The following is a 22,362-nucleotide window of genomic DNA, read 5'->3' on the forward strand; positions in this document are numbered from 1 at the left end:
GAGTGGAACTGTGAATGCCTCCTCAGATTTTTCACTTGGCCCGATTAAATGTTGGTATTATTTGCTGAATTAGGGAAGACTTCAGGACTGTCAGGAATAGGGGGAAGACAGGGGAAGAAACAGAAATTCTGTTTTGGACATCTTAAGTCCCAGATCCATACTAGCCTGTACCTTTCTGTAAGTTCTTCCTTGTAGCCAATGAACACTCTCCAGCTTATTTAAGCCTGTTACTTCTCATCAGTCTCCCCTGCGTGTTGGGAAGAATTGATCAGTGCCCCTCCAGAACGCCTCATGTATTTGAATGCAATCACTGTCACCCCTTAACCTTTTTTTCTCCAAGATAAACAACACAATTCCTTTCATCTTGCTTCAGAGGACCATTTTTCTATCCCTTTAATCGTGGCTGTTGCTGGCCTCTGGGTCCTCACCAGTTTTCTACATGTCATTTTGTAAATGCTAGAGCCAAAGTAGGGCACAGAAGTCTAATAACAGTCCGATGCCGGTAAAACAGGATTGTTTCCTGCCCTTTCTATCTCTGTCTTTTGGCCATCCCATGTCTTTTTTTCCATGAAGGCCCTGACTTGGATCCTTGGACCACCTGTGATCTCTCTCCCTTTGCGTCTGTCTGTGCCCATGCTTTGCCATCCAGTGACTGTGCCTTTTGTTTGGGAGTGTAAGTGTTCCACTTTGCAAGTGTCTGCTCTGGGCAGATTTCCACCGTGTTTTTGTAGGAGTCGTCCAAAATCGGTTCAGGGAAAGACTTACCGTACTTGAGAGCCTCTGCCAAAGTGGCCAGAAGCCTCACTGCAGCCCCATGCTTCCTCCTACAGAGGCCAGGCCATAGCTTCGTAGCTTCGTTATTTCTCCCTGCTCTATCAGTGTGCATCATCAAAGTGCTCTCTAATCGTCACCGCCCAATGTGCAGAGTCACTTCCTTAACCCTCTCGAGAAAGGCTCAAAAGAGAAACAAGAGCAGAAAAGGGGTGTGTGGGTTTTCTAGAGCCCTGTGTCAAGACAGCGGCCCCTTTGGATTCTAGCACATCTCAAATATATCTCCTTACACATGTCAGCGTGTTACAGTTCTTGCTAGACCACCACAACACTTCTGCCACAAGGTACAGCAAAAATTAATATTCCTAAATAAAATTCGAGCGAAATACCATGCGTTAACTCTAATCGATGTCAAAGAACTGTCGGTTTACAAAATAATCTTTTTTTTTTTTCCGACCTACATGAATTGGAAAATTGTTTATGCAGATGCACTTATCGTTTACCTTGGGTTAATACATTCAGACTTGGCGTGCTATTTGATGGAAAACATTTAATTTATGTAAGTGAGATTATCATTTTCCAGAAGTCAAATGGCAGAGGTAGAGGCAGAGTTTATCGTATTATGTTTGGCTCCGCCCTTGTTTCCCCGAGTTGGGGGGAAGGTGAGAGACTTCTAACAGCTGCAAGTTGTACCTTTAGCATGAAAGAAAACTGAAATATCTCCCAAGCAGTTGGAACCACAAGATGCCTTAAACTAAGCCGAAGGTAATAGGCTTTTGAGGGAACCCCGTATAGTGGGAAAATAGGATGTCAAAGGACAGCCACTGTGCTTTTCAAGTAGCCCACAGATGATAACAACTATTTGGTTTGATGTGGGGGAGAGATATAAACAATAACAAAGAAACCAGGATGTGTTAGAAAATGAAATGCAAACCTGAAATCAAACAGAAATCAAACTGAAGGATTCTCGCCCCAGAACCACTTCAGTCGGCTGCCAACTGCCCCTTCTTGTGCTTTCCAGTCTCACAACCCATGGCTTAACCTGGGAGATTGTAAACTCCAGTTTCATTCCTCATCCTTAATTTAGCTAGACAGAGCTTTGAAATGGCAACTAAATTACCTTTTGGTGAAATCAAATCTTCCCCACTAGCCTCAAGCAGAGAGGAATCCTAGACCACAGGCCGGCTAATGTGCCCCAGCAGCTCCCAGTCATCTCCCAGAGCATGGAGAGGGGGCGCGCTATTAAACGCTTACTCACATCCTTTGTCCCCTGCAGTTTGTCCTGTAGGGGGTTACTCTGTGCACAGTCTTTTCTCTTCTGACTGCCTGCCTAGCAGGAGGTTGCTTAGGGCAGTAAAATGTTTATTACCTGTTTATTGTGTGAGTAACTGCAGTCTAGGAGGAGAAAATATTTCCCAGTTTACCTGGGGCAATGAAAATAGGATTAAGAGTTCTGAGGGCTGAGGAAGGAGCAGTATAAAACCCAGAGAATCATATCCCATGCAGCCCTGAGAAGCCCAGCTACCCCCGCATCATCCTTCCTTTCTGGTCATGGTGGCTTTCCCTCTGATTCTCAGCCCCGTGTAATTCACCATTATGGATTGGGGGATTGCTGGTATTCTAAAAGCAAGTCTTCCCCAGAAGAGAGTTTGACTCGGATCCCAGGTGGAGCTATCAAATTGCACGAAAAGACAGGTCGTCGACCTGATTAATGTTTACATGCACATTTATTTCTCTTTCGTCCAAAGTAAGTTACAAACGGCTTAATTTCCACCAATTTTGCAGTGTGAAGATTCAATAAAATATCATGTAACAGTTCAGGCCGTCCTATAACCGCCATTTGCACTGAATTTAGTTATCATGGTTAGCTAATTCGTGTCTAAGATTTAAAAAGTACTACCATAAATCTTCAATTAGTTCTTAAATGTAATCTCCCCCTGCTGCCCTCCCCTCCCTCACTTTTTGTTCCCTTCTTAGGAGTCCTCCTGTCTTGATCATTAATGGAGCAGCACAGACTTGAAATCCTTGTCATGCATCAGAAGAGTATATACTTAAAGATCTCTGAATCTAAAATACCAGGGTCCCCTAGAGTGCTGTCACTCTTAGAAGTGGGCTACAGAATTGAGCCCTGATTCCTGTTGGAGTCCATTATCATCTCTGCATTCCTTCCTTCATTCACTGTTGATTCACTCATTCCTTCATCCTTTTGACAATTATGGATTGAACTATTAGGTGCCAACCACAGTGCTGGGCTGGCCAGGTGTGGCTTGCCTCAGACCATGACCGTTTGTTTTAGATTCCAACACTTAAAAACTGTCTCAGAAGCGCACAGTTAGAGGGGCACCTGAGTGGCTCTGTCGGTTAAGTGACCGACTCTTGAGGTCATGATCCCAGGGTTGTGGGATGGAGCCCTGTGACAGGGTCCATGCTGAGTGTGGAGCCTGCTTGGGATTCTCTCTCTCTCTCTTTTTCTTTCTCTCTCTCCCTCTGTCCCTTCCCGTCTCGTGCATGTGTGTGTGTGCATGTGTGCACACACGCTCTCTCTCTCAAAAGAAAATTAATTGATCTCAAAAAGTGCACAATTAGAAATAATTCATAAATGTGACTTCATTGTAGTCCTGCTATTTGTAATTTTTTAAATCAAATTGAACGTTTCTCAGTCATCTTCTCAGAGTGCCTATTTCAAGTCTGAGGTCCAAAGTTGTCGAGGTGCTTGTGTGCCATCCACACAACAGGACTTGAAGTACGGGCCATTGGCATTCATCTTATCAATATGATCCACATAAATGGTTTTATCAGATAATTCAGGCTCCACAAATTCACTTCTTGCTTTATCTGAGGGGTTGGCATAATTGACTGGGGGAGCTTTAGGATCTCCTTTCTGCTTTGTTTTGCACAGGCCCATCTTCTGTCCCCATCAACACTGAGCCTTTTGGTAATATGTTAACTGCTACCCCCCTCACCACCATCTGTGCTGGCATTTTTTTTTTCTGTAGATCCATATACACATATATTCTTGACCCATGAAGAGTAAACTCTCGGGCAGTGGAAAAGAGCTACATCAACCAGCACAGTCAGGCGTATATCCCCTTTAGAATTGTGCCAAATCCCTTGGCCTTTTTTTTTTTTTTTTTTTTTTTTTTTTTTTTTTTTTTTTTTTTTTTTTAATATGCTCCATGCCCATGTGGAGCCCAGCACAGGGCTTGAACTCAAGACCTGAGACCAAGACCTGAGCTGAGAGCAAGAGTTGGACACTCAACCAACTGAGCCACCCAGGCACCCCAATTCCCTTGGTCCTTTAATGGCATCCTTCTTTGGGGTTGAGGAACCTTGAAGAATTGGGAAGGATTTAAGATCTATGATCTGATCGGGGCACTGGGGTGGCTCAGTCGGTTAAGTGTCTGACTTCAGCTCAGGTCATGATCTCACGGTTCGTGGGTTCGAGTCCCACATCAGGCTCTGTACTGACAGCTCAGAGCCTGGACCCCGCTTTGGATTCTGTGTCTCCCTCTCTCTCTGCCTCTTTCTCTCTCTCTCAAAAATAAACATTAAAAAAAATTAAGATCTATGATCTGATGAACACCAAGTCAAAGAATGGAAAGGCTCAACAGTTATTTTATCATCATCAGATATGGTGATGCTTGAGACTCAGAGACCATTATGAAGATGATAGACTCTGACTTTTATCTGTTTGTCGTCATGAGTACATGGTTATCCAGTAAGTTTCAGAGCTGGCATTAAAGCTCAGAATCCCCAAGTTTGTTGTTGGTTCTATCCCCAGCTTCTGAACTTCAGGGTTTTTTTGTTGTTGTTCCTTTAAGTTTAGAGACAGAGCATGTAGGTGGGGGAGAGCGTGAGAGAGAGAGAGAGAGAGAGAGAGAGAGAATCTTACACAGGCTCCACACTCAGCATGGAGCCTGACACAGGGCTCCATCCCATGCCATGACCCTGGGATCATGACCTGAGCCAAAATCAAGAGTCAGATGCTCAACTGACTAAGCCACCCAGGAGATGCTGAACTTCAGTTTTATAGACTGGGTTTCTTGATTCTTTTACAAACTACCAATAAAGTTCCTGAGTATATGCTTAGACTTGAAGAAAAAAAAAAGTAATACTTGGTATATTAAAGCTGACTTTGTTACAATATTATCATAGGATCATAGAGCTGGAGGAAATGTAATACATTAGTTTAGGGTTGGGACCCTGTAGCAGTACTTGAATTCTTTCTACAGTGTTTCTGCTAAGTGGTTTTCCAACCTCTGCTCCAGCACCTCCAGTGATGGAAAGTTCATTAACCCATTCCATTTTGGACAGCTCATCCTTTTAGGTCTTACTATAATACATGTGAAAGTTAATGGAAGGCCAATAATGTTAAGATAGCTTCTTAAAAATGCCCATGAAGTAGGTGAATAAGAACTATACCTAAATATCTTTTTTTTTTTTCTGCTTTAAAGAACAGGAGGAGGTTAAAGACATAGCAGTGATTCTTAAACTTCAATGTGCAAAAGAATCACCCAGTGAGCCTGTTCACAATGAAGATTCTCAGGCCCACCCCAGAGAGCCAAGTCTGGGATGAGCCCCTGGAATCTGAATCTTCAAAGCACCTATAGCTGGTCTGGTGCCATTGGTCTCTCTGGACTACCTAATGAAGAAACTGGTCTGGGCTGGAAATTTTACATCTTCTATTTTCCCAACCAGAAAATTACTTCCAACAGCTAAACTCTGGAGACATAGTATGTATGTTAACTCGTGAATTTTGCCCGTAGTATGTATATTAACTCGTGAATTTTGACATCCTATAGTACCAACTACTTATATAGGAAATAATGGCTTAGCTTTTAGTGAACCTTCTTCCCAGTTTTTGCCATGTCAATGCCCATGGAATCTTTTTCCTCTTCCAGGGAAAGAAAGGTCTTCCTCACTAGCTGACATTTGATGTATTTAGTCTTAAAATGGCTGTACAATGAGATAGTTGGGGAAGACGCTGCCAAAAGGGTCCCATTATGTTGTGAAAGTTCTTTATACACAGGACCATCAGCATGGGGCTCAATCTTAGAAGAGCACTGAGAAACGGCATTGATTCTTGGATCCCTCATAGCATGCTGTCAGTCTGTACAACGGCTGCCCCAAACCTTCCCCAAATGAGCCTCTTCAAAGAAGAGGGCCTGTGACCCCTCTTTTTGTGATAGGTAGCATAGTATATCACTGTCATTTTATAAACCAAAGCTGTCACTTTGGGTGAAGACTTCATGAATGGAGAAGAGTTGGAAAAGGTTGAGTGTACTGTAGAGAACTCTCTGGAAGGAAGGTGTGGTGTGGATCCTTCATGGAGGCGGGGTCTCTGTGTGAGGAGCCCTTGCCATCTGGCCTCCTAGAGAATTTTCTAAAGCACACTGCTGCATCCAGCCATTAGCGCCTTCCCAACCTGTGGCCAGCCTTTCCAACATGGTTTCTCTCCCTCCTCCTGTCCTCTCACCCTTTCCGCTGGGCCTATTTTGCTTTACGAATGTATACTGCAGCCATATCCTTTCAAGAGAAACATTCTCTTAAGTCATTCACTTTATTGTGTAGCATTTTATCAGGGGCAGAAGATCTTGAGGGTCTTTGGAGTTCACCTTTGGGCCGAGGGCTATTGAGCTAATCCTAAAAAGAAGTCAGCAGTTGACTGGCTTCGTTCCAGGGAAGGATCCAAAAAAGGAGGGTCAAATGTTTTATTTTTAGGAACAAAGAACAACTTTCCAACTGAGTGCCTGCCTCGCCCTCTGACATCAGAATCCTATTCTGTCCTGCTTCAACCCAACCACAGCCAGTCTCCGTTCCTCCTCCCTATCTAGCAGCTCCCTTAGGAGCCTGGGAGGAGCTTGTTACCAGGGACACAAAGGGCATAGTCCTTTTGAGAGAAAAAGTGTAAGTTAAGTACTAAAGTGGGGAATTCTCTTTTCCTTCTCTCTCCCTTGTCCCATCCATGGGAATAACTATTGGGCTCAGAAGAGCTTCCTCCTTAAGCCCATTTAAGCCAGAAGTGTCCAAGGATTTTTTCCAATACCATTGTTCACTTTATTCGCATTCAGAGGTAGTGAAAAGGCTTCTCAGGATGCCTCTGAATCCTAAGTAAGAAAAGGACACTTGGTATGAAAGTTCTTCAGAATCATTCATGTTACTGCTGGTTGATAAGCATCATATGTATATGCAGATTTTCCTGGTGATTATACTATTAAGTCTTGTAGTCTCCTTTAAGATGTGTCACTCAAAGTGGTTTTCCTGGAAAAGCCTCTTTAGGGTAAACGAGAGAGTGTCACTGTGGTACCGATAGCCTTCTCCCGTGGGTTACGGCACAAAATAGACAAGAGGGCACACTTCATCAAAGCAGCATTTTTTGTGTTCAGTGTCCCTGAGATGTGTCTTCAAGAGAGTGTGTTTTGTCTTTCCTCGTCTGCTGCTACATGAGGATTCAGGGACCTCACGGCCCCTCTGAGTGAGAGGGAGGCATCAGCCCTCCTGTGGGAGAAGATCATGCACCATGCCGCTCTATGGCCCTGTCCGCTGCTCCCGGCTCCCGGATGGGTCTTTGAAACCCAAGGTTTCTTTTCCAACCTGGGGTTCTCCAAACCATTGCCGATGGTAGGGCCTCTGCTTCTGCTGAGACTTAGAATTCCTTTAGTGAGTTCACCAGGAGGTGAGCTTAAGAAAGAGGCTGGGCTATTCTTCCTAAGTACTGTGCTCTTACCAAAGCAGCCACAGCCAGGACTGGGCCCCACCACAACCCAGGGCTCCTGTCCCTCCATGTAGAGCCATGGACACTTTGTGCCAGTGCTGACGGAGACCAAGTGAGTTTAAACAGTCTTGTCCTCTACTACCGACTGGGACAGGCTGTTGATCCCAGTGTAAACAGGTTTTTGAAGAATGGACATCCAGCTGTTGGTCCAAGAGAGCCACGATCTCTCTGAGGCCTTGACTGCTGTCTACCCGAACCCCATATACCTGCCAGGACTGTCTCACACTACCCTGGCCCACCCAAGCCACCTTCTCTCCACCATTGTGGTACTAAGAGCAGCACCAGAATTCACACTGATATGACTTTAGTTCATAAATATTTTGGTAGAACAGTTTAAGGATCTGGTGTTACTTATCTGCAGTGCTGTTGATTCATAAGGAAGTACTTACACATATAAACAAAACTAGCTGTTTGTACTTAACTGGCAGAGCCCTCACTATCATATTGTGAAGGCCAGATTAATCTGAGCAATAATAAATATTGACATGTGGAAATTATAAAGCAGCTTGTTATCTAAGGATCAAAAATACTTTTGAGATACGTTATCTTTTACTAAAACCAGGATTTAGGCAAGTATGTTACATCTATGGCAAATCTTTGACATGGTCCTTATACAAAACCTATTAAAATGCTTCAGACACCAGTGCTTCAGGGGACATGGCATTGGCATATCTGAATAAAGGATAGAGAGAAATGGAACTTTCTATGAATGGAAATAATTCAAGTGATGGCCTATATGAATACTATCTGCTATCATTTAAAAAAAAAAATGCTACATTTCAGCCAAGCAACATATGTTCATTTCTCTTTCAAGACGTAACAGTCTGGTGTGGGTGTTCTTGGCCATCAGTGGTTTTTCTCCACCTGGCTATGCGGGAACCCAGGCTTGTTCCCTCATGGGCCTCTGCCATCTTTAAGTTCCCAGAGTCCTCTGTATCCCATTAGCAAAGGAGGGAAATGATGGAAACGTCACCCCATTTCTTTAGCACCTCTGGCCAAAAGGACATCTTTCACTTCCGCTTACACACATCCCTCCCACCCCCCGGTGAGAACTAGTCATTTGGCCCTATCTAAACGCAAGAGGTTCTGGGAACTGTGGTCTCTTCCAGGGAGCCCCTTCCCGATTATGACTCCCTACTACGGAAAGATGAGCACTATATTTTGGGGGCAGTTAGTTGTTTCTGCCATATGGATTTGGTTACTTGTTTATTAATTGTTTGGTACACAGCAGAACATGCAAGTTTGCAGAGAACACTTTATCACACTGAAAAGTCAAATTCACCTAATATAAATTACAGAAGATCAGATACTACCACAGCTGCGAAGTAGACAAGTAGTCGATGAAACTCAGTATAGAGAAACGCAAAGCATTTGGGGAAAATGCTCCAAATCAGTTTGTACTAAAGGTATGGTAATATTCCATGGTACCACATTCCATGCAGAAAGTGGACAATGAGAGTCATTATACACCATTCTCTAAAGACATGGATACATTCATTGGTGGCTAATACAGCCAAAACAACTCACCAGAATAGCAGACATTTCCTGGTGAAGAATTACAAATATAGCAAAATAATCTTGTTCAGAATTTTGACATAGCCTCATCTAGAATATCATATGCCATTCTGGCCACCTCATCTCAGAAAATAACATAGCAGAACTAAAGGAGCTTCAAGGAGGAGCCAAGTGATCCAAGGTGATGGTTCCTAACCTTTTTGGAGTCTTAGTCTCCTTTGAGAATCTCTCTTACCCTTTACCTCAGAGAAATGCATGGAGGTGCACGTGTAACTTTGCATGCAATTTCATGCCCATCCATGGCTACCTTGGGGTATGCAGACCAAAATTAAGAAACTTTGGTTTAAAAAACACCATGTGAGGATAAACTTTAAAAATTGGATCCTTTTTTTCTGAATACATAAAGACTCAGAGAAGCTGTATGTAATCACAATTTTTAAATCGCCAAGTGCGTGATCAGTGCAAACATGGATATGTTGACCATATCTTGATGTAGTAAGACATCAGGAGGGCCACCCTAAAGTTTGAAAGAGGCAAATCAGGGGTACCTGGGTGGGTCAGTCAAGTTGAGCATCTACCTCTTGATTTCGGCGAGTTCATAACCCCAGGGTTGTGGGATGGAGCCATGCCTGCCTGGGATTCTCTCTCTCTGTCCCTCTGCCCCCTCCCCTGCTTGCTCTCTCTCTCTCTCTCTCTCTCTCTCTCTCTCTCTCTCTCTCTCAAAAGGAAGGGAGGGAGAGAGGGGCGGAGAGAGGGAGGGAGAGAGAGAAAGAAAAGAAAGACAAACGCAAAATTAAAAAATAGTGTTAATGATTTACATGGCTGGTTTCATAAGCTTTTGGAATTTTGTCAACTTTAAGATGTGGTAAAACCCAGAACTATAAATAGCTTTTAGACTTAAATGAATTTCATGGGTGATAGCTCTATGATGAGGGATGTTAGAGAAAATGCAGTGGTTTAGTATATGGCCCTAACACACCTGTCAACATAGACAGCCATCTTTCCTAACACGTCCTACACCATGCCACCAAAAGGGACTCAGTGCTGAGCTGAACGGACGGACGGTGGGCCTGACCCAGAGTGGAGTTTTTTTAGTTTAGAATTGATCACCTTTACCAACTGGAAAGCCGCTGCGTCACTGATGTCTTATTGTGTCTGCTTGTTTCTCTGGGAGACAAAAGAATTAAATTCACTTATAAAAGTGACCGAATGGTGATCTCGGGGTTCGTGAGTTCGAGCCCCACACAGGGTTCTGTGCTGACAGCTCAGAGCCTGGAGCCTGCTTCAGATTCTGTGTCTGCCTCTCTCTGCCCCTTCCCCGCTCACACTGTGTCTCTCTCCGTCTCTCAGAAACGAACAAACGTTAAAAAAAAAAGATTTTAAAGAAAGTGACCAAATGGTCTGATAACGAAATGGGCCATACTGTGGTGATATGTACACTTGTTGTGTGTGCACAAGACATTTTTGTGACGTAAGGGGAATATGTATCATTACCTGCGATTTTCCACGTGTATATCCTGAGAGGCAAGAGAGTAAGTACCCAGCCCAGGCTCACATGTGAAGTCTCACGAAGGTCACCAGCTGCCCGCAGCTGTGGCTGTGGTTGTGGAGCCAGGGAGCAGGGCTTGTACCACAGCAAGCCCTGCTCCTCTGCTCAGTTCTGCTCTTCTGTCAGGTGTCCTGAAGCTGGCACTTTCACCTTGTCTTCGCTACCCCCTTGTCAAATACAGCAAATGGTTTTTGAAATCAAGCTAGAGGAAATGGTGAGCTGGGAGCACCTGGAGGAAAACTAGAGGCTCTGAGCAGTTGCCCATTCTGTCAGAGCCCTGAAGAAACAGCTGGGTGTGGTTGGCTACCTGAGGCGCCAAACCTTGTTTTGTAACGGTTTATGACCATTTATTTGAGGAACCACAGGTTATTAGAACTTCCCCTCACTGCCACTGTCTTGGCACCTACTACTTTACTTTTTTTTAAGTTTTGCTCACTTAAGTAATCTCTACAGCCGAACGTGGGGCACGAACTCACAACCCTGAGATCAAGAGTCGCACGCTCTTCCAGGTGAGCCAGCCAGGCGCCCTGGCACCTACTACTTAAACAAACACAAACAAAAACTGTACACGAAGCAAGTTGGCTTCTGAGTACTGAGTGCCTTACAAAACAACCAGTGATAATCCCTTTTGGGGAAGAGAAACAGGAAAAAAGATGAACTAGAGGGAAATACGTAATCCTTGCCCAATGTCCAGCGCGTAGTAAGCACTCAATAAACATTTCTTTGTTGATTAAAAAGATCATATGTAGACTTCCAACTATGGGTTTTCCAAATAAAAAAAGCTATGATATAATTTCCAATTTTTGTCTCACTGCCTTTGCCACTTATTGCATACTCCAAAAAATACCTTAAATGAAACTGGCCACCCTTAAATAGTTAGAGGCTGAAAATATAATTATTACATTGAAATACTTTAGCCTACGTGGCATTCCTTTAACCTTTGCACTTTCAAGCCCAGTGAAATCAAAATCATGGTAAAGGGATACCATTTTATAAAATGTTAAAATTCCAATTACAGTTCCTTTCCTTTCTTATTTTAAAGACTACTTAACAGGGCGCCTGGGTGGCTCAGTTGGTTAAGCGGCCGACGTCGGCTCGGGTCATGATCTCGCGGTCCGTGAGTTCGAGCTCCGCATCAGGCTCCGTGCTGACAGCTCGGAGCCTGGAGCCTGTTTCGGATTCTGTGTCTCCTTCTCTCTGACCCTCCCCCGTTCATGCTCTGTCTCTCTCACTCTCAAAATAAATAAACGTTAAAAAAAATTAAAAATAAATAATAAAAATAAAAAGACTACTTAACAACATTATGGACAGTGTAAAGAAGAAGTAAGGGAAACATTCATAATCCTTCCATCCTAACGCAACAAGTAATTCCATTTTTTTAATATTCCCTCCAGATTTAGACACATATGCATGCATATTTTGTCCATATGCATCACAGGTACCATCGTGGTGAGCACACAGTTTTTTAGATCAGATTTAGTTGTAACAAGGGAGACAAGTGAGAGGAGAAAAAGAGAAGAACCAAAGAAAATAAATAATAACCAGTTAAATGATGGCCGAACTGCAGCTCTTAGTGGGACTGCCTAAGAGAAGGTGGGCATCTCTCAACCTCCCACCAAGAACTTTCCAGCCTGGGGGACCAGTCCTAGGGTAGGCACTGCTGATAACCTAGCGACCATTCACATCAAAGCTGGGTCTACCCCTGCCTCCCTCCCAGCTTGTCAGGGACTCCAGGGCCAACCCTGCCTTGTGGGCCACCCACAGGAGGAGCGCCACCGAAGCAGGAGGAGAGCCAGCAAGGACAGCGACGGTGGTGCGCCACGCTGAGATTGAAGCAGGCAGATTTCCTGGCACCCCGTGCTGCTCTGAACAGGGGCGTGGACAGTGTGTTCACCTGCTTAAAATGGCACCATCCCACAAAAGAGAACACAGTCCAGCAGTCTGCGTGCACAGCACCTTACAGTCACGTGGAGATGTTGCCATTCTTTGCCCAGCTTTCCAGTAGAATGCTCAATAACAACAGCAGCGACGTCTTCCATGGCGCTTCAAGCTTTACAGATACCCAAAATGCTTTCACATGCATGCGCTCATTTGATCTCCACGACAACCTGAGGAAGTCATCGGGGTGATCTTGACGCGCTCCACATTATATGGAAGGCAGACTGAAACTTGGGAAACTGAGCAGTGTTCTATGTCACGGAATGAAAGTGAAGTTGGTCTCGGATGCCCTGGCCACTCTGGAAGTGTGGTAACCTACTCTCTCAGGCAGCACAGTCACACACACTCCCCCGTTCGCACTCGAGCAAACAGCTCTGCCAAGCGTGTGACGCGAGTAAGTAGGGAACATTCCATCGGCCATTACCGAGCGGGGCTTGGGGTTGCTGATAAGGGAAGCCTAGCAAAATGATGTTTTAAAACAGTGGTTCCTCACCAAGATGGAAAGGTTTGCTTGTCAGCAGGACTACAGGTCCAGGGATGCGGTGTCTTCTTGGTACTACCATTTCTGTCTCGTGTTACTAAAAAATAATATATTGATTACTTGCTACTTCAGTGTACCCAGTTTAGGAAAACTATTTTTGAAAAGTGGCAAAGGCAGGAAATGGCTTCCTTCATTTGGGCATGGTTTCCAGCACACCTTTTGGAATCTCAGAGCCCACCCTCTCCCCACTCATCATTTCTTTGTAGGTTTAGGAAAAGGAGTATGTATCAGTTCAGTATTATTTTAGCAACAGAAGCCTCTGCTTTGGCTATTTTTAGCCTGTCAGGTGCGCTCTGCCTGCCATGAACTTGGTATATTCAAGTGTTTAATTCAGCGGCCTCTCTCATTTGAAAAGGGAGCTGTTCCAGCTTCTGACCACCATAGCTCCACTTTTACAGCTGCTCGTAAATTTCTGAACATCAGAGATATCTTTAGCTGCGACTCCAGATATTCCTGTTGAGCTTCAAGATGCAATCCTGCAAGCACATTGAGGCTAATATACCTTCTTGTCCAGCACTCAGCCAAAATTAACAGGGGCAGCGTCAACACGACCTCTTTTAATCCAACGCTGAACAGGTTTTTTCAGTCAGATTAATTAAGCAATTTTGTTTGTTTGGGCAATTGAAGTGATTTCACCTTCCCCTGAGCTGTGGATACCTAAGCTTCATTTTCTCTCCTGAATCCAAGTCTGACCAGAAGCCCTGCCAGAGACCTATACCAGGTACGTTTGGATACTGAGCATCTCTTAGCCCTGGACTTGTACCCGGTCAAACAGATGGCCCCACAGCGGCCAACTCAGGGCAGTGCCTTACACATCCTCACAGAGTCCAGACTCCTCTTCAAACTTCGCCGACGGCCTTCGGTCATTCAGGGGAGGAGGAGGGAGCCAGGAGTTTTTTAAGGAATATATCCTTTGGGGACTTGAAAAAGGAAAAGAATGTTAAATTTTTCAGGCCTAGCAGGAAGCCTATGGTAGGAGAAGCCTCCTCTCTGGAGTTCTTGTTCACAAGGGATGCATCGATCTTTTCAACAGAGCCTAAAAACTTACATTGGCGTTCCTGGATAAGTCCTTGGATTCTTCGGGATCTTCAGAACCAACAGTATACACTGAATGCCACTGATCGGTGTCCCTATAACCAAGATCAGCCAGTCCCAGGCCATCCACAGGCCAGGAAGACACCATGCTGGGAGAAGCCCTGAGAAAACAATGTGAGGAAGCCAGGCTTTTGCCGGTGGACCACCAAATATGCACCTCCCCCCACCCCGACTCCTGCCCCCTTTAGGGAGGCTATGGAAAAAGGTCTGGTCCCACCCCACCAGATTAGACTCGCCCTAGAAGGTTATTAGGGTCAATGGGGACACAGATGACTGTTTATTCCCACCAGTTTTCTTCCTGCCTCGTATCCGGTTCATGTATACGGTTCACGCTGGGGGCACAAGTTTTGGCCATCAGTCTAGCGATGGGGCTGTGACACTTGCACACTCTCTCCAGAACACCTGCAAAGATGAGCCTGAGGAGCCCCGTTGAGGACACCAGCCTGTCACCTCTCTCCTTCTCATGTCATCTTGTGGTTTATGATGCTGAATATTTCTGTAACTCTCTGTACTTGGAGGATTTCTTTTTGGGCTGTTATTGCCTGGCAAACACCATTACTCATCAAAATTTATTAAGCAGAGGAAGCAACAAAAACAAAGGTACTAAACAGTGGCTTGCAAAACCAACAGGACTTGAGAATAAGAAATGCAAATGAATAAAAATAGCCACAGCTCCCCTTACCACTGCTTCCTAGGAGCAGGTGCTACTCTCATCAACATACATGCAGTGACTCAGAGAAGCCTCCCAGCAAGCCCATGAGCTTGCATCCTCTCTGTCTGCAATCTCTCCTTCAATGGAAACGTACAGTATGTATTGGGTACATACTACATGCTAAGAAATGGGTTAGGCACTGGAGATATAGCGATGGATGAGGTTGCCAAAGTTTCTGCTCTCATCGAGCAAAGCAGACATAGGGTAATGAAGTAACCAATTGCACAAATAATTCCTAGAGGGCAGGGACCAGTTGAGACTCTGCAGCTCGAGCAAGAGTCCCTCGTAGTATGAGTGTGCATTTAGAAACCCACATGGGACTCTCTCACCTCTCACCCCTTCCAGACTCTCCAGCCCAATCTGCTCCTATCCCATGCTCTATACTTCACAGTCTGGCAACACATGAGATTGGCCACAGGGCTGTTTCTTACCTCCATTCCTTTGCTCATATTGTCCCTGCTGCCTCTAACGCTTTCCTTAACTAATCCCTATGCAGTTCCAGAATCCGCTCCCCCAGAAAACCCTTCCCAACCCTCCTTGCCCCAGTTAAGCCGTGTTAATTAAACTTCCTTTGTGCCTCCAGGGCCAGTGGTGCTGATCTCTGTCCCTGCACTTGGCCTTACCACTCAGCAGGGATCTGTTGCGGTGTGTGTTTTCTCACTAGCCTGGGTGCTCCCCGGGTCCCTGCTGGATCCATCTTTGCTGTCTGCTGCACAGGTCCTGACCCACTGCTACCAGTGAATGCTTGTTGGCAGAATGTGCATCTCTGCCCTAGCGGAAAAGGTTAGGAATCAGGAGACTCTCCATTTTACCTAATGGTAGTTAATGGGGGGAGCCTAGTGGGTGGGGCAGTAGAGGCTGATACTGCTGGAGTAGGACAGGGGAAGAGGGGGTTGCTGTTGTGGTGCAAACCTCTCCAACTTCCCTAGGGGACGCCCACCTAGACTCTTTGAACACTTGCAGTGACCGAGAACTGGCTGCTTCATCAAGCAATCTGTTCCTCTGTCACTCTGTTGAAAAGTTCTCCCTTTTGTTAAGAAAACTCTGCTGAAGACTTTTAGAGATTTGTCCTCTAGAACAACAGAATAATGTGACTCCCACTTCTCTATAATAACCCTCCAAGTATCCAAAGAGTGCTTCTCGTGGCCTGTGTTAGACTCACTTTTTCTTACCAAATAATTCTAGTTTCCTCCACTATTTCTCTCATGTCACACAACTGGACACTCTCAAGCCTCTTCGTGTCTCTTTTACAACATGGCATCCGGAGCTGAAACAATATTCCAGGTGGCTTCTTATCAGTATGGACTATGATGGTACAACTTCTTTCCTGAACCTACAGCTTAAGTTCAAATTCACTTGTTTTACAGCCTTGTCACTTTGTCAGTTCCTACTGCTCTTGTGAATGGTGAAATTCCTTAGTACTCTGCATACAGTGAGCTCTTGTCAGACCACGTTTAATAATAGCAGCTCCCAGTTATCGAGCAGGTCCTGCGCCCATGAACCAGGCACTGTGCTAATCACTGCGCCCTCAGTACATTCCTTAATTCTTTCATCTACACTAAGGCTGAGTGAGGTTAAGTAATTTACCCAAAGTGCTGGGATTTGAACCCAGCAGACTACCTGACTGCAAAGACTGCAAAGCCTGACTATTAACCCCCTGCCCTACCTCCCGTTCTGAACTTATATAGCTGATTTTTTTTTTCACCTAAATTCCCACTTTCCTGTTAAGTTTGATCTGAGTTTCTAGCATCTCAGAAACTCCACCGGCAGAGTTTTTAGCTCATCTTTTCAGGTTTATATCATCTTATCTGCCACCTACATCCAGATCAACAACTGGGCGATGACTCCCCCGGCAGAGAACTCCTCCCAGGTTGACACCATTGGGGATCCAGTAAAGCCCAGACTTTTCAACAGCTTCTAGGCAGCCTACCTTTGAGTTCTCCACACCTGTTTCCATTTAATGTGTCTGAAAGCCATCATGACAAAGTTTGTGATGTGCCATGTTGGTTTGGGATATGTCAAATATATACAAATCCTCCGCTTTAGCAGATTAACAACACTAAGGAATAGTGTTAAAGGTGGCCTCTTTGTTTTATATAGTCTTACAAATTCTGTGTTCAATCTTTCACCTAAAGTTTTGCCAGAAATCAGTGTCATGTTCACCTTTCTTTGCCCCCTTTATGAAAGTGAGATGTTGCCTTGGCTCTAGTCTTCATTGTTCATTCCAGTCTTCCATTATTCATTCATTCATTCTCAACAATTCAATTCTCAATATCAACAGTGTTTCCACATCACAGATGAAAAAAAAAAAAAAAAAAACAACAACAACGTTTTATCTTAAATCTTTTTCCTATTCCCCAAACATTAAAATAATGCATACTTCTGGGGCGCCTGGGTGGCTCAGTCAGTTGAGCGTCTGACTTCGGCTCAGGTCATGATCTCGCAGTCTGTGAGTTTGAGCCCTGCGTCGGGCTCTGGGCTGACAGCTCGGAGCCTGGAGCCTGTTTCGGATTCTGTGTCTCCTTCTCTCTGACTCTCCCCCATTCATGCTCTGTTTCTCTCTGTCTCAGAAATAAATAAACACTAAAAAAAATTAAAAATAATGCATACTTCTTACAAAAACATGGGAGGTACATATATAAGTTTTAAAAAGCACCCCCAAAATGTCCAATAATCCTAGAGATAGCCTCTGACATCTACTAATTCTTTATAATCCAGAAGGCAGTTTGCCTAGGTGCTAAAGTAATTTATTATCAAGATCTAGGGCTGGTTTCCCACACCCAGAAGAGGTGCTACTGCCTAATAGCAGCTAGAAAATTAGTAAGGGAGGGATGCTAGTTCAAGGTGAGGAGGAAGGTTGGGGCCCCAGGGCAAGAGTGGGATGGACTGTGGAACAGTGGGAGGCAGGGTCTCCCCATCGTGTGAGCCGTGAGGACATCTCTCTGTTCGGCAGGTCCATCCTGTGTATGCTCTGTCCTTCAGTGTGCTGATGCAGCACGTGGTGGTAGCCCAACCCCCTTGGTGTGGTTGCCCCAGGAGAATTACTGGGCTGCTGTTCTGCGGTGGTTTTTTCTTTTTCTGTCAAAACTGTTGTGCCCCATACTCTCCAGCCTGAGAGTTTTATCTGGACACATTTCTCTCTTCCCCTCAAATGTCAGTTTGTACATCAGGGATTAGGAAGAGGAATCATATGGGCGAGAAGGTTCCCTCTGGGTGACTGTGATATGTTGGACATCTGTCTCCAAATGCATTATGTTCAGCTTAGAACCAAACTCTCAATCAATCACTGAAATTTTTCACAGATGGGTGGATGGACAAACATCTAACAAAATGTCTTGTAGATTCTCATCAAGAGAAGTTCAGGTGCAGGCTGCCCAGAGGTCCCTTCCAGCTCAGTGATTCTTTGAATGTGTGATTGATATTTTGGAAACAGGGATATCACTTGGTATATTTGTCAGTGGCTGGCGATCTTCATGAGACTTTAGTATAGTCCGGGGAAAGCCTTGAGGAAGATACACATCCTACAGAGCTACTTGCAGAAGGGACAAGTTAGTCATCAGATGGCATAGATTTTTTTTAAAAAAATGTAGAAAAGCCTATTCTGGGAAAGTTGTCAATGGAAAATAAAGGGAGGGAACCAAGGGAGGGCCAGAAGAAGTATTTGATACCATAAAAAACATAATCCTGCAGTTGAACATGGCAGGAAAGGATATAGTAAAATTTTAATGACCATTATGTCAAGAGCTGCACCCTATAAGACAACAGTAGCTCACACGGGTGGAGGTTTCAGACCCAGATCAAATTATGTGTCTCACATCCAATGAACAGTTGGGTATACATCAGTCTTTCTGGCCACCTCTGAACATATAAATAACAGTCAGTTGTAGTAACCTCATCTTAAAATGTTATCAAAAAAAAACTTTAAAAGATATATTCAGATTCTACACTGCCTACTCACTTTCTTTATATAGCAATGTATACACAGCCCACATCTGCCAAGTTAAGAAGGTACACTTTCTCTTCCATAGCTGCCGGGAACAGTGATTTAGATAGGAACCTCAGGAAAAACAGATGGATCCCTCTCTCTCAAGACAAAAGAATATTGGATCTGTGGAAGGGTCAGGTAGGAATTTAGGAAAGTTATCTGAAGCAGCTAGTCCTGGACCTACCTTCTGTCGCTCATTCACCCATTCATTGAGTGCCCGCTGTGTGACAGGCACTGTGAGAAGCAAGTGAGTATAGAAATGAAGGCTGGCAAGGGACTTACAGACTAACAGAGACTGGTGACTGCATGGTTGTAATACAGGCAATAAGGAGGCCAGTGGAGGGAAAACAGAGGGTGCTTTGGATGCTCAGAGGGGAAAAGTAGCTGAGCTGATGCCAGAGAACATGTTCTGGGTGTGACATTAGAGTTCAGTGTTTAAGCATGACTAGAAGGAGTTAGCCAGGTGAAGAATGAAGGTGGGGGGGATTGGAGGCAGAGCGAGACACATTCAGCCAAATAAAAGTGATTTGGTAGGACCAGAGTTAGCATGGCGCTGGGGTAGGGGCAGTCAACAGACTGGACTGGAGAACTAGGACATGGAGTGTGCCCTATCAAGGAATATGACTTTTACCCTGCATGCAGATGCAAGGAGAGGACTGAGGAGCACAAGCATCATTAGAAAGGTCAGTCTCCTGACTGGGTATCTGGAGTGTGTGTGGGAGGACAACAGGAAAGGAAAATGGAGAACCAGTGACGAGACGAGCAGGGTAATCCAGGAGGAGTGTCGATGACCTGGACCAAGGAGAATGCCAGGTGGGATGACACGAAGTGGGTAAACCTACCAGATTCTCTAATGGATTAGACATGAAGAATGAGAGGGGAAAGAAGGAGTCTGGGATGACTCCCTGGCCCAGAAACCGGGTGGGCAAGATGGCAGCACCATTTTCAGAGGCATGAGTTTGAGACCGGACTGAAGGGTAAAGGGAGACATGGAGGAACTGATTTCATTCTGGTTCCACAGGGAGAACTGCTTGCTGCTAATCTGAATTTGCTTTCAAACTGCTGATGGTAGGAGCCGTACTGGCATGAGATTTAGTCACACGTTCATATCAGGTCCTGCAAAGCTAGAGGGCGTTCTCCCTGGAACAAAAACCTTAGGGCAGGGGGTTTTCACTTTGCAAAACTTGGTGGGGCACCTGAGTGGCTTTCGGCTCAGGTCATCATCTCAAAGTTCATGAGTTCAAGCCCCGCATCGGGCTCTGCACTGACAGTGCAGAGCCTGCTTGGGATTCTCTCTCTCTCCCACTCTCTCTGCCCCTCCCGGGCTTGCGCTCTCTCTCTCTCTCTCTCTCTCTCTCTCTCAAACTAAATAAATAAACTTTAATGACAACAACAACAAAAATTATTCTTACTTTGGTTCTCAAGAATATTGTGTGCTGATATTCCTACTGACAACTGGTTCACAGGTGCCATGTGGTTAGACACTCGCCCAGTCCAGAGCAAAAAGTTGCAGGCAGGGCAGAGGCAGGAGCAATGTGCAATCAGCAAAAAGCTGTTCATGCTGGTAGGAACCTCAACTGACTAAACACAGCCAAAGTGCTAATAAGACACATCCCAGTCATTTCCAGAAATATCTTATTACCAGCTTGAATTTACACACTGGCTTCTCCAAGTCAGCTCCCCATGAGAGGTTGAAGTTAGCAGGTGCATCAGGGTCCATTTAAGTTTCAGGCTAGGAGTCCTTTGCTCCCAGGTATAGTTCTTGGAATATTTTATGAGAATGTAGAGGGCCAACGTTCTAAGGCCTCCTTTCTTTCTCCAGCCATATGTGATTCTGTTACACAGACTGACATACTTCTGGCTTTAGTTTATATGTCTTGGGAGGCATAGTAAAAATCTTCTCAAAACTAGCGGTCCGTTTCATTCAACACCATGATAGACTTTAAAAGTGAATAACTATGGATCAATTCATATCATACTTTTCAAAAGCATCAACTTTTTTCTTGAGGAGGATGAGTTACTTTTAAAACACATGACACAAATAATAATTTGGGATTAGAAGATTCAAGGTAGCATTCTGCGGACAACCTGTATGCTCCAATGTTCTGCCCAAAGTTGCTTTTTTCTTCTACTGTGTGCAGCTTTTCTAATGAATTATGGAGATGAACAAATAACTTTTGAGGTAACTTCCCATTTCTCATTCTCACACTTACATCTATTCTCCCCAGACTGCTGAGGGTGTTCTAACATAAGTTCTACCAAACTAGAAATTTGACTTCAAACTTGGAAAAAATGTTCTCAGAGCGCCTGGGTGGCCCAGTTAGGCATCCACTTCAGCTCAGATCATGATCTCACAGTTCCGGTGTTCAAGGCCCGCGTCAGGCTCTGTGCTGACAGCTCAGAGCCTGGAGCCTGCTTAGGATTCTGTGTCTTCCTCTCTCTCTGTTCCTCCCCCACTAGCACTCTCTCTCTCTCTCTTTCTTTCTCTGTCTCAAAAATAAATAAACATTTTTAAAAATGTTCTCAACCAGCTTTGGACCCCACAGTGTCCGTTAAATAAATTAAATTGGAAATTGTGGAGTTAAGAGGTTTTTTTGGGTTTGTTTGTTTCTGTTTAAACCATTGTCATATCCTGATGCACCGCCTAAAATGAGACAACCAGAAATTTCAGTCGAACGTCCTAGCTTCCGGTAGTTTCCATCAGCAGAACCACCACCGTTGCTGTGTTATATGCATCAATGTTCACCTAATACTGACAGGCCTAAAAGCTCACTGTCCCTCTTTCTTTTTTTGCTATTATAATAAACCATATATGGGAACCAAAAAAGGTCATTTGAAACCCTAAATCGAATCAATTGCAACTGTAACAGAGTAGTAGATTCTAACTTGACTGGTTGGGTTGCCCTTATCGCTGGCATAGTTATCTTTGATCCCAGATGCTAAGTAGTGTGAGGTCCATGCCAAATAACAAGGGAAGGCTTTCTCCAGTGTCGATCCGGGCGCTTTTCATTCCCAGAGCCTACAGGTGTTATCCTGGCTTAAGACTGTTGAAATATGGAACAGCAAACCAGCTGTCATTCATAAGAATTGGTGCTGGCCAGCTGGCCAAGCCAACTACAGGAATAAAGACATGCCTTTTCACTCTGATACACAGGGCCCTTGCCTCTGAGCAGACAGGTGAAGAATCTCAGGTGACAGCCCCCGGGAATAGTGTTTGTGGCATTCAGGCATTCACCACCCTGAAGAGGCAGGGCAGGACACATCTGTTGTCAGCATGCTGATGAGGAAAAGCAAAGACTGACCATGCCTATTTGCAGGGCAGAGTAGAAAAAGGGAAACAGGTAGAGGAAGAGAAACAGAAGTAAAAGCTTAGGTAACTACATGCTATGAATTGATCTAATTTGCAGAATCTTCTGTTGTATTCATTAGGAAGGAAACACCCAGAATCATAATTGCACTGGGGCAATTGGTCACTTTAAAA

At 44.6% G+C, this 22,362-nt stretch overlaps 1 protein-coding gene across 2 annotated transcripts in view; it reads left to right on the forward strand.

The window, feature by feature from the left end:
• The window catches only part of MAML3 (mastermind like transcriptional coactivator 3), a 414,834-nt gene that overhangs the window by 355,188 nt on the left and 37,284 nt on the right, over window positions 1-22,362 (forward strand). The window lies entirely within an intron of this gene.

The sequence above is a fragment of the Lynx canadensis genome, chromosome B1 (assembly GCF_007474595.2).
Source record: "Lynx canadensis isolate LIC74 chromosome B1, mLynCan4.pri.v2, whole genome shotgun sequence".
Taxonomy (NCBI): Eukaryota; Metazoa; Chordata; class Mammalia; order Carnivora; family Felidae; genus Lynx; species Lynx canadensis.